Source organism: Eleutherodactylus coqui, unplaced genomic scaffold (assembly GCF_035609145.1).
Source record: "Eleutherodactylus coqui strain aEleCoq1 unplaced genomic scaffold, aEleCoq1.hap1 HAP1_SCAFFOLD_244, whole genome shotgun sequence".
NCBI classification, from domain to species: Eukaryota; Metazoa; Chordata; class Amphibia; order Anura; family Eleutherodactylidae; genus Eleutherodactylus; species Eleutherodactylus coqui.
This window is the reverse complement of record NW_027101997.1, coordinates 159,184-177,500: the sequence shown is the minus strand read 5'-3', so window position 1 is coordinate 177,500 and position 18,317 is coordinate 159,184.

Genomic DNA, 18,317 nt, shown 5'->3' with positions numbered 1-18,317 from the left:
GGCAGGGGGCCACCGCAGCCCCCTTTAGGTGGCTTCGTACACCTCTTGAACGTGGCGCCCGGCCGCTCGGAGAGCGGGGTCTACCCGGGCAGACAGCCTGTCGGCCCCGCGGCCTGGGCAGGCGGAGCGGGTGCTCTTGCGCTCGGGGGCTCTGCTCGGCCCGGAGAGTTGGGTGCGGGGCGCCGTCGCCTCGCTGGAACCAGGGGCGTTGTGACGTTCGCACGCGCCTAGCCGCCGCCAGGACAGGCCGGAAAGGTTGAGCTGCATACGGATCTAAGCCGTTGCCCAAACTAACTCTGGCTCGTGTGACCGACACAGCCGCGCACGCGCTTTCCTACGACACTCGACCGCCTGGCTCCCCTCGGCCTGGGAGGCACTCTCGGGGCGGGGGGCACCGCAGCCCCCCCAAAGGTGGCTTCGTACACCTCTTGAACGTTGGGGCCCGGCCGCTCGGAGAGCGGGGTCTACCCGGGCAGACAGCCTGTCGGCCCCGCGGCCTGGACAGGCGGAGTGGGGACAAGCCAAGGCTACCGGCGGGCCTCGGACGGCCAGGGGTGGAAGGGCTCCACCTCAAGGTGGCTTCGTACACCTCTTGAACGTTGGGGCCCGGCCGCTCGGAGAGCGGGGTCTACCCGGGCAGACAGCCTGCTGGCCCCGCGGCCTGGACAGGCGGAGCGGGGAACCTTGCGCTCGGGGGCTCTGCTCGGCCCAGAGAGTGGGGTGCGGGGCGCCGTCGCCTCGCTGGAACCAGGGGCGTCGTGCCATTCGCGCGCGCGCGCCTAGCCGCCGCCAGAACAGGCCGGAAAGGATGAGCTTCATACGGATCTAAGCCGTTGCCCAAACTACCTCTGGCCCCTGTGACCGACACAGCCGTGGCACGCGCTTTCCTACGACACTCGACCGCCGGGCTCCCTCGGCCTGGGAGGCACTCTCGGGGCGGGGGGCACCGCAGCCCCCCCAAAGGTGGCTTCGTACACCTCTTGAACGTGGCGCCCGGCCGCTCGGAGAGCGGGGTCTACCCGGGCAGACAGCCTGTCGGCCCCGCGGCCTGGACAGGCGGAGCGGGGAAAAGCCTAGGCTACCGGCGGGCGGGATCGACCGGGAAGCCGCCGTGGGGGAACACAAGTTGGACGCCTCGCGCCGTCGCGGACCACCGTCCTCCGTCTCTCGGGAAGGGGGGGCCGCCCGAGGCGCACGGGCCTCGGACGGCCAGGGGTGGAAGGGCTCCACCCCGAGGTGGCTTCGTACACCTCTTGAACGTTGGGGCCCGGCCGCTCAGTGAGAACAGGGTCTACCCGGGCAGACAGCCTGTCGGCCCCGCGGCCTGGACAGGCAGAGTGGGGAAAAGCCTAGGCTACCGGGCGGGATCGACCGGATAGCCGCCGTGGGGGAACACAAGTTGGACGCCTCGCGCCGTCGCGGACCACCGTCCTCCGTCTCTCTCCCTCTCTCGGGAAGGGGGGCCGCCCGAGGCGCACGGGCCTCGGACGGCCAGGGGTGGAAGGGCTCCACCCCGAGGTGGCTTCGTACACCTCTTGAACGTTGGGGCCCGGCCGCTCAGTGAGAACGGGGTCTACCCGGGCAGACAGCCTGTCGGCCCCGCGGCCTGGACAGGCAGAGTGGGGAAAAGCCTAGGCTACCGGGCGGGATCGACCGGATAGCCGCCGTGGGGGAACACAAGTTGGACGCCTCGCGCCGTCGCGGACCACCGTCCTCCGTCTCTCTCCCTCTCTCGGGAAGGGGGGCCGCCCGAGGCGCACGGGCCTCGGACGGCCAGGGGTGGAAGGGCTCCACCCCGAGGTGGCTTCGTACACCTCTTGAACGTTGGGGCCCGGCCGCTCAGTGAGAACGGGGTCTACCCGGGCAGACAGCCTGTCGGCCCCGCGGCCAGGACAGGCAGAGTGGGGAAAAGCCTAGGCCACCGGGCGTGATCGACCGGGTAGCCGCCGTGGGGAACACAACTTGGACGTCTCGCGCCGTCGCGGACCACCGTCCTCCGTCTCTCTCTCCCTCTCTCGGAAGGGAGGCCGCCCGAGGCGCACGGGCCTCGAACGGCCAGGGGTGGAAGGGATCCACCCCCCGCGGGAAGGGGACGCGCGGCGGCACCCGGACGCGGGAGCGTTGACCCGGGGGTCTTTACTCCGCCGAGGCGTAGCCCGGAGAAGGAGCGAGACCGGCCGGCGGGGGTGGAACACCCCCTCATGCCTCGCTCCTTCTGGGGATAAAGCGCGTCGTCCGCAGGCCGCCGTCCCCTATCCCCGCCCTGGACCGCCCGCATCGGCCGGAGCCCGAGGGGACAGGCGGGGGTCCTTCGCTTTCGGGAAAACCGTCACCAAACGTGGGGCCCGTGCCCCGCTCTCGGCCGCCCTGAGGCGGGAGAGCCCGGATCGTTCTCTCTCTCGGCGTCGGCCCCACCGACGCCGTCGCACGGTGGCCTGGGAAAGGGCTGCACCCCCTGCGCCACGCTTCTCCCCCGGAGTACTCCCCCCGCAGGGGGCTCCGCGGGGTGTCCCGACGCGCAGAGTCGCTCGCCTTCTTCCGCGGGGGACGGGAGGGACGCCCACGCGCGTCCCTTCCCCATCCTCGAGAGCCGTACGCGCCGAGGGTGAACCCGCTCGCCGGGGCGCCGGGGAGCAGGGCCCTTGTGGTCCTTCCCCGGACATGGGCGCGGCGAGGGTCCCCCGGCCGCGACGGCTCTCCCGTTGACCCACTCTCTCGCCTTGGGTGGTGGTGATGGAGGCGGCTGCCTACGCCTCAGCCCGGCATCTCGGAGGGGGGTCGCCCGGGCAGCCAGCCAGCCAGCCTGTTGGCCCCGCGGCCTGCACAGGCGGAGTGGGGACACTTGCGCTCTATGACTCTGCTCCCAGGGAGGTGGCAGAGGGGCGGCCGCGGTGCTTTGACTTTGAGCGGTCCCCACTCCAGCACTCTGAGAAATAGTCACTTTGTCAAAGACCGCACACCGCTCGTTCCCTTATATGCAAAAAAGGTGTTCGTCCTGACGTTTTGCGAGCCCTTATTTTACCGTCGTCGGCGCTATCAGGGGAAACAGGCCCGCTCCTTCCGCCTTCATGGAACCGTAGCTCGGCCCCGAGGGCCCAGGATTACCCTCATACCGGTTCTCACGACATGCGTCGACACTCGGCTCGGCCCCGGCAGCCGCAGCTCCCGCCGGCCCGGCCAGCCGGGTCCGCACCCCTGGCCGGCGCCTGGAGCGTCTGGACTTTGTCGTTTTCTCTCCGAGACTCGTCTCTGCCAACTGCCGTGGACTTCGGCGGGGGCTGCCGCGGGCTGTGCCCGGCCTCTTGGGGGTCCCGCCTGCCCGCGCAGGCAGCTAGGACAGGGTTATCAGCGCTCTCAGGGGGGCCTCCGCAGACCCCCCCACAGGTGGCTCCGTACACCTCTTGAACGTGGCGCCCGGCCGCTCGGAGAGCGGGGTCTTCCCAGGCAAGCCGCCTGTGGGCCCCGCGGCCTGGACAGGCGGAGCGGAGACAAGCCCAGGCTACCGGCAGGATCGACCGGCTGGCAGTCGTGGTGGAACAACGGGGACGCCTCGCGCCGCCGCGGGCCACCGTCCTCCGTCTCTCTCCCACTCTCGGAGGCAGGCCGCCCGAGGCCAACGGGCCTCGGACGGCGTGGGGTGGAAGGGCTCCACCCCAGGGGAAGAAAACACGCCCGCGCGCGTTTGCACAGTCTGCCCCGGCCCGGCATCTCGGAGGGGGGTCGCCCGGGCAGCCAGCCAGCCAGCCAGCCTGTTGGCCCCGCGGCCTGCACAGGCGGAGTGGGGACACTTGCGCTCTACGACTCTGCTCCCAGGGAGGTGGCAGAGGGGCGGCCGCAGTGCTTTGACTTTGAGCGGTCCGCACTCCCTTCTCAGCACTCTGAGAAATAGTCACTTGGTCAAAGACCGCACTCCGCTCGTTCCCTTATATGCAAAAAAGGTGTTCGTCCTGACGTTTTGCGAGGCCTTAATTTACCGCCGTCGGCGCTATCAGGGGGAACAGGCCCGCTCCTTCCGCCCTCCTGGAACCGTGCCTCGGCCCGGAGCGACCAGGATTACCCTCATACCGCTTCTCACGACATGCATCGATACTCGGCTCAGCCCCGGCAGCCGCAGCTCCCGCCGGCCCGGCCAGCCGGGTCCGCACCCCTAACCAGCGCCTGGAGCGTTTGGACTTTGTCGTTTTTTCTCAAAGACTCATCTCTGCCAACGACTTCAGCAGGGGCTGCCACCTGCTGTTCCCCCGCCAATGGGTGTCCTGACCTGCAACACCGGAGGCTCAGGCGTGGTCTTGAGCAACTGCTGGTAGGTGCACCTCGGGGGCCCTCTGCAGCCAGCACACCGCTGCCAACAGCCCGCTCCCCGTCACCATCCAGCCCCTCTGCATACATCTGCCGGGGGTGCTTTTTTGACTTCCCCCATGTTGGCCTATGGGGAAAAGCCAGGGGGAAAACCTCCAGAGTCAGGCCGACCTCCTGGAACCCCAGCTCGGCCTGGAGCTACTGGTTTGCCCCCTTCCCGGTTCTCAGGACATGCATTGACACTCGGCTCAGCACCAGCCGCCGCAGCCCCCGCCTGCCCGGCCAGCCCGGTCCGCACCCCTGGCCGGCACGCCTGGAGCGTTTGGACTTTGTCATTTTCATGACTTGTCTCCTCAGACATTGTCCGACTGCAAGGGGGGTGTGCCGCGGTCCGTGCCCAGCCTCCAGGGGTTGCCCCCGGCCCCTGGAGCAGCCAGCACCCCCTCGCCCTCAACACTCTCTCTCCCCGTGGGGACTTTGAAACTTTTTCTGACCGCGAAAGCTTCGGCAAACGGCAAGGGGGGCAGCCGGCGTTCTGTGCCCGGCCTCCTGGGGTCCTGCCGGGGCACATCGGAGGCTCAGCCAGGGTGTTGAGCCACCACTGGCAGGTGCACTCAGGGGGCCCTCCGCAGACGCCCATGCACACCTCCGCAGCCAGCACACTGCTGCCAACAGCCCGCTCCCCGTCACCCGCCAGCCCCTCCGCATACATCTGCTGGGGGTGCTTTTTTGACTTCCCCCATTTTGGCCAATGGGAAAATGTCAAGGGGAAAACCTCCGGAGTCAGGCCCACCTCCTGGAACTCCATCCCGGCCTGGAGCTACTAGTTTGTCCCCTTTCCGGTTCTCAGGACATGCATTGACACTCGGCTCTTCCCCAGCCGCCGCAGCTCCCGCCGGCCCGTCCAGCCGGGTCCGCACCCCTGGCCGGCGCCTGGAGCGTTTGGACTTTGTCGTTTTTCCTCAAAGACTCATCTCTGCCAACTGCCCTGGGCTTCAGCAGTGGCTGCCGCGGGCTGTGCACGGCCTCCTGGGGGGTCCCGCCTGCCCTCGCAGGCAGCTAGGACAGGGTTCTCAGCAGGGGCTTGGATGCGGTGTCAGGGGGGCCTCCGCAGCCCCCCAAGGTGGCTTCCTACACCTCTCGAACGTTGGGGCCCGGCCGCTCGGAGAGCGGGGTCTGCCCGGGCAGCCAGCCAGCCTGTTGGCCCCGCGGCCTGCACAGGCGGAGTGGGGACCCTCGCGCTCGATGACTCTGCTCCCAGGGAGGTGGCAGAGGGGCGGCCGCGGTGCTTTGACTTTGAGCGGTCCCCACTCCTCAGCACATTGAGAAATAGTCACTTTGTCAAGGACCGCACACCGCTCGTTCCCTTATATGCAAAAAAGGTGTTCGTCCTGACGTTTTGCGAGGCCTTATTTTACCGCCGTCGGCGCTATCAGGGGAAACGGGCCCGCTCCTTCCGCCCTCCTGGAACCGTGCCTCGGCCCGGAGCGACCAGGATCACCCTCATACCGGTTCTCGTGACATACATCGACACTCGGCTCAGCCCCGGCAGCCGCAGCTCCCACCGGCCCAGCCAGCCGGGTCCGCCACCCTGGCCGGCACGCCTGGAGCGTTTGGACTTTGTCGTTTTTTCAAAGACTCATCTCTGCCAACGACTTCAGCAGGGGCTGCCACCTGCTGTTCCCCGCCAATGGGTGTCCTGACCTGCAACACCGGAGGCTCAGGCAGGGTCAAGAGCAACTGCTGGTAGGTGCACTCAGGGGGCCCTCTGCAGCCGCCCAGGGCCACCTCTGCAGCCAGCACACTGCTGCCAACAGCCCGCTCCCCGTCACCCCCCCCCAGGCCCCTCTGCATACATCTGCCGGGGGTGCTTTTTTGACTTCCCCCATTTTGGCCAATGGGAAAATGCCAAGGGGAAAACCTCCAGAGTCAGGCCGACCTCATGGAACTCAAGCCCGGCCTGGAGCCACCGGTCTGTCCCCTTCCCGGTTCTCAGGGATTTTTGGACTTGTGATTTCCGTGATTCGTCTCTTCAAACTTTGTTGGACTACAATGGGGGGCGACCGGCGGTCCGTGCCCGGCCTCCTGGGGTCCTGCCCGGGGACAGCGGAGGCTCAGCCAGGGTTTTGAGCCACCGCTGGCAGGTGCACTCACGGGGCCCTCCGCAGCCGCCCATGCACACCTCTTCAGCCAGCACACTGCTGCCAAACACCCGCTCCCCATCACCCCCCAGCCCCTCTGCATACATCTGCTGGGGGTGCTTTTTTGACTTCCCCCATTTTGGCCTATGGGGAAAAGCCAGGGGGAAAACCTCCAGAGTCAGGCCGACCTTCTGGAACTCGAGCTCGGCTTGGAGCCGCCGGTTTGCCCCCTTCCCGGTTCTCAGGACCTGCATTGACACTCGGCTCAGCCCCGGCAGCCGCAGCCCCCGCCGGCCCAGCCAGCAGGGTCCGCCCCCCTGGCCGGCGCCTGGAGCGTTTGGACTTTGTCATTTTCATGACTTGTCTCCTCAAACTTTGTTCGACTGCAAGGGGGGGTGTGCCGCGGTCCGTGCCCAGCCTCCAGGGGTTGCCCCCGGCCCCTGGAGCAGCCAGCACCCCCTCGCCCTCAACACTCCCCGTTGGGACTTTGAAACTTTTCTGACGGTGCAAGCTTCATCAAACGGCAAGGGGGCAGGCTGCGGTCTGTGCCCGGCCTCCTGGGGTCCTCCCTGGGGACATCGGAGGCTCAGCCAGGGTTTTGAGCCACTGCTGGCAGGTGCACTCAGAGGGCCCTCCGCAGCCGCCCATGCACACCTCTGCAGCCAGCACACCGCTGCCAACAGCCCGCTCCCCATCACCAGCCAGCCCCTCTGCATACATCTGCTGGGGGTGCTTTTTTGACTTCCCCCATTGTGGCCAATGGGAAAATGCCAAGGGGAAAACCTCCAGAGTCCTGCCGACCTCCTGGAACTCCAACCCGGCCTGGAGCCACCGGTTTGTCCCCTTCCCGGTTCTCAGGACCTGCATCGACACTCGGCTTAGCCCCGGCAGCTGCAGCCACCGCCGGCCCGGCCAGCCGTGTCCGCCCCCCTGGCCGGCACGCCTGGAGCGTTTGGACTTTGTCATTTTCATGACTTGTCTCCTCAAACTTTGTTCAACTGCAAGGGGGGCTGCCCCGGCTGTTCCCCGCCTCCTGGGTGTCCTTCCCTGCAACACCGGAGGCTCAGGCAGGGTCTTGACCCACGACTGTTGGGTGCTCCTAGGGGGCCCCTCCACACCCCCAGTCCCACCTCCAGGGGCTCCCCCCGGCCCCTGGAGCAGCCAGCACCCCCTCGCCGTCAACCCTCTCTCCCCGTTGGGACTTTGAAACTTTTTCCGACCGTGCAAGCTTCGTCAAACGGCAAAGGGGGCAAGCGGCGGTCTGTGCCCGGCCTCCTGGGGTCCTGCCCGGGGACATCGGAGGCTCAGCCAGGGTGTTGAGCCACTACTGGTAGGTGCACTCAGGGGGCCCTCCGCAGCCGCCCCGGGCCACCCCTGCAGCCAGCACACACCGCTGCCAACAGCCCGCTCTCCGTCACCAGCCAGCCCCGTCCGCGCACATCTGCCGGGGGTGCTTTTTTTGAGACACACTGTCACTTTGTCAAAGACCGCACACCGCTCGTTCCCTTATACCCCGACAAGGTGTTCGTGCTGACGTTTTGCGAGGCCTTATTTTACCGCCGTCGGCGCTATCAGGGGAAACAGGCCCGCTCCTTCCGCCTTCGTGGAACCGGGGCTCGGCCCGGAGCGACCAGGATTACCCTCATACCGGTTCTCACGACATGCATCGATACTCGGCTCAGCCCCGGCAGCCGCAGCTCCCACCGGCCCAGCCAGCCGGGTCCGCCACCCTGGCCGGCCCGCCTGGAGCGTTTGGACTTTGTCATTTTTCTCAAAGACTCATCTCTGCCAACTGCCGTGGGATTCAGCAGGGGCTGCCACGGCTGTTCCCCGCCTCCTGGGGTTTCCTGCCCTGCAACACCGGAGGGTCAGGGGGGGTCTTGAGCAACTACTGGTAGGTGCACCTCGGGGGCCCTCTGCAGCCGCCCAGGCCACCCCCGCAGCCAGCACGCTGCTGCCAACAGCCCGCTTCCCCATGACCAGCCAGCCCCTCTGCATACATCTGCTGGGGGTGCTTTTTGGACTTCCCCCGTTTTGGCCTATGGGGAAAAGCCAGGGGGGAAACCTCCAGAGTCCTGCCGACCTCCTGGAACTCAAGCCCGGCCTGGAGCCACCGGTCTGTCCCCTTCCCGGTTCTCAGGGATTTTTTGGACTTGTGATTCTCGTGATTCGCCTCTTCAAACTTTGTTGGACTACAATGGGGGGCGACCGGCGGTCCGTGCCCAGCCTCCAGGGTGTCCTGCCCTGCAACACCAGAGGCTCGGGCAGGGTCTTGACCGACTACTGTTGGGCGCTCCTAGGGGGGCCCCTCCACACCCCCAGGCCCACCTCCAGGGCCTCCCTCCCGGCCCCTGGAGCAGCCAGCGCCCCCTCGCCGTCAACGCTCTCTCCCCGTTGGGACTTTGAAACTTTTCTGACCGTGCAAGCTTCGTCAAACGGCAAGGGGGGGCAGCCGGCGTTCTGTGCCCAGCCTCCTGGGGTCCTGCCGGGGCACATCGGAGGCTCAGCCAGGGTGTTGAGCCACCACTGGCAGGTGCACTCAGGGGGCCCTTCGCAGCCGCCCATGCACACCTCTGCAGCCAGCACACTGCTGCCAACAGCCCGCTCCCCGTCACCCGCCAGCCCCTCTGCATACATCTGCCGGGGGTGCTTTTTTGACTTCCCCCATTGTGGCTTATGAGGAAAAGCCAGGGGGAAAACCTCCAGAGTCAGGCCGACCTCCTGGAACTCCGGCCCGGCCTGGAGCTACTGGTTTGCCCCCTTCCCGGTTCTCAGGACATGCATCGACACTCGGCTCTTCCCCAGCCGCCGCAGCTCCCGCCGGCCCGGCCAGCCGGGTCCGCACCCCTGACCAGCGCCTGGAGCGTTTGGACTTTGTCGTTTTTTTCTCAAAGACTCATCTCTGCCAACGACTTCAGCAGGGGCTGCCACCTGCTGTTCCCCCGCCAATGGGTGTCCTGACCTGCAACACCGGAGGCTCAGGCGTGGTCTTGAGCAACTGCTGGTAGGTGCACCTCGGGGGCCCTCTGCAGCCAGCACACCGCTGCCAACAGCCGGCTCCCCGTCACCATCCAGCCCCTCTGCATACATCTGACGGGGGTGCTTTTTTGACTTCCCCCATTTTGGCCTATGGCGAAAAGCCAGGGGGAAAACCTCCAGAGTCAGGCCGACCTCCTGGAACTCCAGCTCGGCCTGGAGCTACTGGTTTGCCCCCTTCCCGGTTCTCAGGACATGCATCGACACTCGGCTCTTCCCCAGCCGCCGCAGCTCCCGTCGGCCCGGCCAGCCGGGTCCGCCACCCTGGCCGGCGCCTGGAGCATTTGGACTTTGCCATTTTTTTCTCAAAGACTCATCTCTGCCAACGACTTCAGCAGGGGCTGCCACCTGCTGTTCCCCCGCCAATGGGTGTCCTGACCTGCAACACCGGAGGCTCAGGCGTGGTCTTGAGCAACTGCTGGTAGGTGCACCTCGGGGGCCCTCTGCAGCCAGCACACCGCTGCCAACAGCCCGCTCCCCGTCACCATCCAGCCCCTCTGCATACATCTGACGGGGGTGCTTTTTTGACTTCCCCCATTTTGGCCTATGGCGAAAAGCCAGGGGGAAAACCTCCAGAGTCAGGCCGACCTCCTGGAACTCCAGCTCGGCCTTGAGCTACTGGTTTGCCCCCTTCCCGGTTCTCAGGAAATGCATCGATACTCGGCTCTTCCCCAGCCGCCGCAGCTCCCGTCGGCCCGGCCAGCCGGGTCCGCCACCCTGGCCGGCGCCTGGAGCATTTGGACTTTGTCGTTTTTTCTCAAAGACTCATCTCTGCCAGCTGCCAAGGACTTCAGTAGGGGCTGCCACCTGCTGTTCCCCGCCAATGGGTGTCCTGCCCTGCCACACCGGAGGCTCAGGCAGGGTCTTGAGCAACTGCTGGTTGGTGCTCTCAGGGGGCCCCTCCACACCCCCAGGCCCACCTCCAGGGCCTCCCTCCCGGCCCCTGGAGCAGCCAGCGCCCCCTCGCCGTCAACGCTCTCTCCCCGTTGGGACTTTGAAACTTTTCTGACCGCGCAAGCTTCGTCAAACGGCAAGGGGGGCAGCCGGCGTTCTGTGCCCGGCCTCCTGGGGTCCTGCCCGGGCACATCGGAGGCTCAGCCAGGGTGTTGAGCCACCACTGGCAGGTGCACTCAGGGGGCCCTCCGCAGACGCCCATGCACACCTCCGCAGCCAGCACACTGCTGCCAACAGCCCGCTCCCCGTCACCCGCCAGCCCCTCTGCATACATCTGCTGGGGGTGCTTTTTTGACTTCCCCCATTTTGGCTTATGAGGAAAAGCCAGGGGGAAAACCTCCAGAGTCAGGCCGACCTCCTGGAACTCCGGCCCGGCCTGGAGCTACTGGTTTGCCCCCTTCCCGGTTCTCAGGACATGCATCGACACTCGGCTCAGCCCCGGCAGCCGCGGCTCCCGCCGGCCCGGCCAGCCGGGTACGCCACCCTGGCCGGCGCTTGGAGCGTTTGGACTTTGTCATTTTTCTCAAAGACCCATCTCTGCCAACTGCCGTGGGCTTCAGCAGTGGCTGCCGCGGGCTGTGCCCGGCCTACTGGGGGGTCCCGCCTGCCCGCGCAGGCAGCTAGGACAGGGCTCTCAGCAAGGGCTTGGAGGCGCTCTCAGGGGGGGGCCTCCGCAGCCCCCCAAGGTGGCTTCGTACACCTCTCGAACGTTGGGGCCCGGCCGCTCGGAGAGCGGGGTCTGCCCGGGCAGCCAGCCAGCCTGTCGGCCCCACGGCCCGCGCTGGCGGAGTGGGGACACTCGCGCTCGATGTCTCTGCTCCCAGGGAGGCGGCAGAGGGGCGGCCGCGGTGCTTTGACTTTGAGCGGTCCCCACTCCCTTCTCAGCACATTGAGAAATAGTCACTTTGTCAAAGACCGCACACCGCTCGTTCCCTTATATGCAAAAAAGGTGTTCGTCCTGACGTTTTGCGAGGCCTTAATTTACCGCCGTCGGCGCTATCAGGGAAAACGGGCACGCTCCTTCCGCCCTACTGGAACCGTGCCTCGGCCCGGAGCGACCAGGATTACCCTCATACCGGTTCTCACGACATGCATCGACACTCGGCTCTTCCCCGGCAGCCGCAGCTCCCGCCGGCCCGGCCAGCCGGGTCCGCCCCCCTGGCCGGCGCCTGGAGCGTTTGCACTTTGTCATTTTTTCTCAAAGACTCATCTCTGCCAACTGCCCTGGGCTTCAGCAGTGGCTGCCTCGGGCTGTGCCCGGCCTCTTGGGGGTCCCGCCTGCCCGCGCAGGCAGCTAGGACGGGGTTATCTGCCCTCTCAGGGGGGCCACCGCAGCCCCCCAAGGTGGCTTCGTACACCTCTTGAACGTTGGGCCCGGCCGCTCGGAGAGCGGGGTCTGCCCGGGCAGCCAGCCAGCCTGTCGGCCCCGCGGCCTGGGCAGGCGGAGTGGGGACCCTCGCGCTCGATGACTCTGCTCCCAGGGAGGTGGCAGAGGGGCGGCCGCGGCGCTTTGACTTTGAGCGGTCCCCACTCCGCACATTGAGAAATAGTCACTTTGTCAAAGACCGCACACCGCTCGTTCCCTTATATGCAAAAAAGGTGTTCGTCCTGACGTTTTGCGAGGCCTTATTTTACCGCCGTCGGCGCTATCAGGGGAAGCGGGCCCGCTCCTTCCGCCTTCCTGGAACCGTGCCTCGGCCCCGAGGGCCCAGGATTACCCTCATACCGGTTCTCACGACATGCATCGACACTCGGCTCAGCCCCGGCAGCCGCAGCTCCCGCCGGCCCGACCAGCCGGGTCCGTCCCCCTGGCCGGCGCCCGGAGCGTTTGGACTTTGTCGTTTTTTCATCCAACACTCTCCTCTGGCAAATGCCATGGACTTCAGCGGGGGCTGCCGCGGGCTGTTCCCCGCCTCCTGGGTGTCCTGCCCTGCAACACCGGAGGCACAGGCACACTGCTGCCAACAGCCCGCTCTCCATCACCCCCCAGCCCCTTCTGCATACATCTGCCGGGGGTGCTTTTTTGCCTCCCCCCATTTTGGCCTATGGGGAAAAGCCAGGGGGAAAACGTCCAGAGTCAGGCCGACCTCCTGGAACTCCAGCTTGGCCTGGAGCCACCGGTTTGTCCCCTTCCCGGTTCTCACGACATGCATCGACACTCGGCTCAGCCCCGGCAGCCGCAGCACCCGCCGGCCCGGCCAGCCGGGTCCGCCCCCCCTGGCCGGCACGCCTGGAGCGTCTGGACTTTGTCGTTTTTCCTCCAAGACTCGCCTCTGGCAAATGCCATGGACTTCAGCGGGGGCTGCCGCGGGCTGTTCCCCGCCTCCTGGGTGTCCTGCCCTGCAACACCGGAGGCTCAGGCAGGGTCTTGAGCTACTGCTGGTAGGCGCACCTCGGGGGCCCTCCGCAGCCGCCCAGGCCACCTCCGCAGCCAGCACACTGCTGCCAACAGCCCGCTTCCCCATGACCAGCCAGCCCCTCTGCATACATCTGCTGGGGGTGCTTTTTTGACTTCCCCCCTTTTGGCCTATGGGGAAAAGCCAGGGGGAAAACCTCCAGAGTCAGGCCGACCTCCTGGAACTCCAGCCCGGCCTGGAGCCGCCGGTCTGTCCCCTTCCCGGTTCTCAGGACCTGCATCGACACTCGGCTTAGCCCCGGCAGCTGCAGCCCCCGCCGGCCCGGCCAGCCGGGTCCGTCCCCCTGGCCGGCACGCCTGGAGCGTTTGGACTTTGTCGTTTTTCCTCAAAGACTCATCTCTGCCAACTGCCGTGGGATTCAGCATGGGCTGCCGCGGGCTGTGCACAGCCTCCTGGGGGGGTCCCGCCTGCCCGCGCAGGCAGCTAGGACAGGGTTCTCAGCAGGGGCTTGGAGGCGCTCTCAGGGGGGCCTCCGCAGGCCCCCAAGGTGGCTTCGTACACCTCTTGAACGTGGCGCCCGGCCGCTCGGAGAGCGGGGTCTACCCGGGCAGCCAGCCGGCCTGTCGGCCCCGCGGCCTGGACAGGCGGAGTGGGGACACTCGCGCTCGATGACTCTGCTCCCAGGGAGGTGGCAGAGGGGCGGCCGCGGCGCTTTGACTTTGAGCGGCCCCCACTCCCTTCTCAGCACATTGAGAAATAGTCACTTTGTCAAAGACCGCACACCGCTCGTTCCCTTATATGCAAAAAAGGTGTTCGTCCTGACGTTTTGCGAGGCCTTAATTTACCGCCGTCGGCGCTATCAGGGGAAACAGGCCCGCTCCTTCCGCCTCCCTGGAACCGCGCCTCGGCCCCGGGGGCCCAGGATTAACCTCATACCGGTTCTCACGACATGCATTGATACTCGGCTCAGCCCCGGCAGCCGCAGCTCCCGCCGGCCCAGCCAGCCGGGTCCGCCACCCTGGCCGGCACGCCTGGAGCGTTTGGACTTTGTCGTTTTTCTCAAAGACTCATCTCTGCCAACGACTTCAGCAGGGGCTGCCACCTGCTGTTCCCCGCCAATGGGTGTCCTGACCTGCAACACCGGAGGGTCATGGGGGGTCTTGAGCAACTACTGGTAGGTGCAGCACCTCGGGGGCCCTCTGCAGCCAGCACACTGCTGCCAACAGCCCGCTCCCCGTCACCCCCCAGCCCCTCTGCATACATCTGCCGGGGGTGCTTTTTTGACTTCCCCCATGTTGGCCTATGGGGAAAAGCCAGGGGGAAAACCTCCAGAGTCAGGCCGACCTCCTGGAACCCTAGCCCGGCCTGGAGCTACTGGTTTGCCCCCTTCCCGGTTCTCAGGACATGCCTTGACACTCGGCTCTTCCCCAGCCGCCGCAGCTCCCGTCGGCCCGGCCAGCCGGGTCCGCCCCCCTGACCGGCGCCTGGAGCGTTTGGACTTTGTCATTTTTTTCAAAGACTCATCTCTGCCAAGGACTTCAGCAGGGGCTGCCACCTGCTTTTCCCCGCCAATGGGTGTCCTGCCCTGCAACACCGGAGGCTCAGGCAGGGTCTTGAGCAACTGCTGGTAGGTGCTCTCAGGGGGCCCCGCCACACCCCCAGGCCCACCTCCAGGGCCTCCCTCCCGGCCCCTGGAGCAGCCAGCACCCCCTCACCGTCAGCACTCTCTCCCCGTTGGGACTTTGAAACTTTTCTGACCGTGCAAGCTTCGTCAAACGGCAAGGGGGCAACCGGCGTTCTGTGCCCGGCCTCCTGGGGTCCTGCCCGGGCACATCGGAGGCTCAGCCTGGGTTTTCAGCCACCACGGGCAGGTGCACTCGGGGGGCCCTCCGCAGCCGCCCATGCACACCTCTGCAGCCAGCACACCGCTGCCAACAGCCCGCTCCCCATCACCAGCCAGCCCCCTCTGCATACATCTGCCGGGGGTGCTTTTTTGACTTCCCCCATTTTGGCCAATGGGAAAATGCCAAGGGGAAAACCTCCAGAGTCAGGCCGACCTCCTGGAACTCCAGCTCGGCCGGGAGCTACTGGTCTGTCCCCTTCCCGGTTCTCAGGACCTGCATTGACACTCGGCTCAGCCCCAGCCGCCGCAGCCCCCGCCGGCCCGGCCAGCCGGGTCCGCACCCCTGGCCGGCACGCCTGGAGCGTTTGGACTTTGTCATTTTCATGACTTGTCTCCTCAAACTTTGTCCGACTGCAAGGGGGGCTGCCGCAGTCCGTGCCCAGCCTCCAGGGGTTGCCCCTGGAGCAGCCAGTAACCCCCTCGCCGTCAACACTCTCTCCCCATTGGGACTTTGAAACTTTTCTGACCGTGCAAGCTTCGTCAAACGGCAAGGGGGCAGGCTGCGGTCTGTGCCCGGCCTCCTGGGGTTCTGCCCGGGGACATCGGAGGCTCAGCCAGGGTTTTGAGCCACCGCTGGCAGGTGCACTCAGGGGGCCCTCCGCAGACGCCCATGCACACCTCTTCAGCCAGCACACTGCTGCCAAACACCCGCTCCCCATCACCCCCCAGCCCCTCTGCATACATCTGCTGGGGGTGCTTTTTTGACTTCCCCCATTTTGGCCTATGGGGAAAAGCCAGGGGGAAAACCTCCAGAGTCAGGCCGACCTTCTGGAACTCGAGCTCGGCCTGGAGCCGCCGGTTTGTCCCCTTCCCGGTTCTCAGGACCTGCATTGACACTCGGCTCAGCCCCGGCAGCCGCAGCCCCCGCCGGCCCGGCCAGCCGGGTCCGCCACCCTGCCCGGTGCCTGGAGCGTTTGGACTTTGTCATTTTCATGACTTGTCTCCTCAAACTTTGTTCAACTGCAAGGGGGGCTGCCACGGCTGTTCCCCGCCCCCTGGGTGTCCTTCCCTGCAACACCGGAGGCTCAGGCAGGGTCTTGAGCAACTTCTGTTGGGTGCTCTCAGGGGGCACCTCCACACCCCCAGGGCCTCCCACCCGGCCCCTGGGGCAGCCAGCACCCCCTCGCCATCAACGCTCTCTCACCGTTGGGACTTTGAAACTTTTCTGACCATGCAAGCTTCGTCAAACGGCAAGGGGGCAAGCGGCGGGCTCTGCCCGGCCTCCTGGGGTCCTGCCCGGGGACATCGGAGGCTCAGCCAGGGTGTTGAGCCACTGCTGGCAGGTGCACTCAGGGGGCCCTCCGCAGCCGCCCAGGCACACCTCTGCAGCCAGCACACTGCTGCCAACAGCCCGCTCCCCATCACCCGCCAGCCCCTCTGCATACATCTGCCGGGGGTGCTTTTTTGACTTCCCCCGTTTTGGCCTATGGGGAAAAGCCAGGGGGAAAACCTCCACAGTCAGGCCGACCTCCTGGAACCCTAGCCCGGCCTGGAGCTACTGGTTTGCCCCCTTCCCGGTTCTCAGGACATGCCTTGACACTCGGCTCTTCACCAGCCGCCGCAGCTCCCGCCGGCCCGGCCAGCCGGGTCCTCCCCCCTGGCCGGCGCCTGGAGCGTTTGGACTTTGTCATTTTATTCAAAGACCCATCTCTGCCAACTGCCGTGGGCTTCAGCAGTGGCTGCCGCGGGCTGTGCACGGCCTACTGGGGGGGGGTCCCGCCTGCCCGCGCAGGCAGCTAGGACAGGGCTCTCAGCAAGGGCTTGGAGGCGGTGTCAGGGGGGCCTCCGCAGCCCCCCAAGGTGGCTTCCTACACCTCTCGAACGTTGGGGCCCGGCCGCTCGGAGAGCGGGGTCTGCCCGGGCAGCCAGCCAGCCTGTCGGCCCCGCGGCCTGGACAGGCGGAGTGGGGACACTCGCGCTCGATGACCCTGCTCCCAGGGAGGTGGCAGAGGGGCGGCCGCGGTGCTTTGACTTTGAGCGGCCCCCACTCCACAGCACATTGAGAAATAGTCACTTTGTCAAGGACCGCACACCGCTCGTTCCCTTATATGCAAAAAAGGTGTTCGTCCTGACGTTTTGCGAGGCCTTATTTTACCGCCGTCGGCGCTATCAGGGGAAACGGGCCCGCTCCTTCCGCCCTCCTGGAACCGCGCCTCGGCCCGGAGCGACCAGGATCACCCTCATACCGGTTCTCACGACATACATCGACACTCGGCTCAGCCCCGGCAGCCGCAGCTCCCACCGGCCCAGCCAGCCGGCTCCGCCACCCTGCCCGGCACGCCTGGAGCGTTTGGACTTTGTCATTTTCATGACTTGTCTCCTCAAACTTTGCTCGACCGCAAGGGGGGCTGCCGCAGTCCGTGCCCAGCCTCCAGGGGTTGCCCCCGGCCCCTGGAGCTGCCAGCACCCCCTCGCCCTCAACACTCTCTCCCCGTTGGGACTTTGAAACTTTTTCTGACCGTGCAAGCTTCGTCAAACGGCAAGGGGGCAGGCTGCGGTCTGTGCCCGGCCTCCTGGGGTCCTGCCCGGGGACATCGGAGGCTCAGCCAGGGTGTTGAGCCACCGCTGGCAGGTGCACTCAGGGGGCCCTCCGCAGCCGCCCATGCACACCTCTTCAGCCAGCACACTGCTGCCAAACACCCGCTCCCCATCACCCCCCAGCCCCTCTGCATACATCTGCTGGGGGTGCTTTTTTGACTTCCCCCATTTTGGCCTATGGGGAAAAGCCAGGGGGAAAACCTCCAGAGTCAGGCCGACCTTCTGGAACTCGAGCTCGGCCTGGAGCCGCCGGTTTGTCCCCTTCCCGGTTCTCAGGACCTGCATTGACACTCGGCTCAGCCCCGGCAGCCGCAGCCCCCGCCGGCCCGGCCACCCGGGTCCGCCACCCTGCCCGGCGCCTGGAGCGTTTGGACTTTGTCGTTTTTTCTCCAAGACTCGCCTCTGGCACATGCCATGGACCTCAGCGGGGGCTGCTCCCCGCCTCCCGGGTGTCCTGCCCGGGCACATCGGAGGCTCAGCCAGGGTCTTGGGCCCCTACTGGTAGGTGCACTTTGGGGGCCCTCCGCAGCCGCCCAGGCCCACCACTGCAGCCACCACACAGCTGCCAACAGCCCGCTCTCCATCACCCACCAGCCCATTGCATACATCTGCTGGGGGTGCTTTTTTGCCTCCCCCCGTTTTGGCCTATGGGGAAAAGCCAGGGGGAAAACCTCCAGAGTCAGGCCGACCTCCTGGAACTCCAACCCGGACTGGAGCCACCGGTCTGTCCCCTTCCCGGTTCTCAGGACATGCATTGACACTCGGCTCAGCCCCGGCAGCCGCAGCTCCCGCCGGCCCGGCCAGCCAGGTCCGCCCCCCTGGCCGGCACGCCTGGAGCGTTTGGACTTTGTCATTTTTTCTCCAAGACTCGCCTCTGGCACATGCCGTGGACTTCAGCGGGGGCTGCTCCCCGCCTCCTGGGTGTCCTGCCCGGGGAACTTCGGAGGCTCAGCCTGGGTCTTGGGCCCCTACTTGTAGGTGCACTTTGGGGGCCCTCCGCAGCCGCCCAGGCCCACCCCTGCAGCCGCCACACAGCTGCCAACAGCCCGCTCTCCATCACCCCCCAGCCCATTGCACACATCTGCCGGG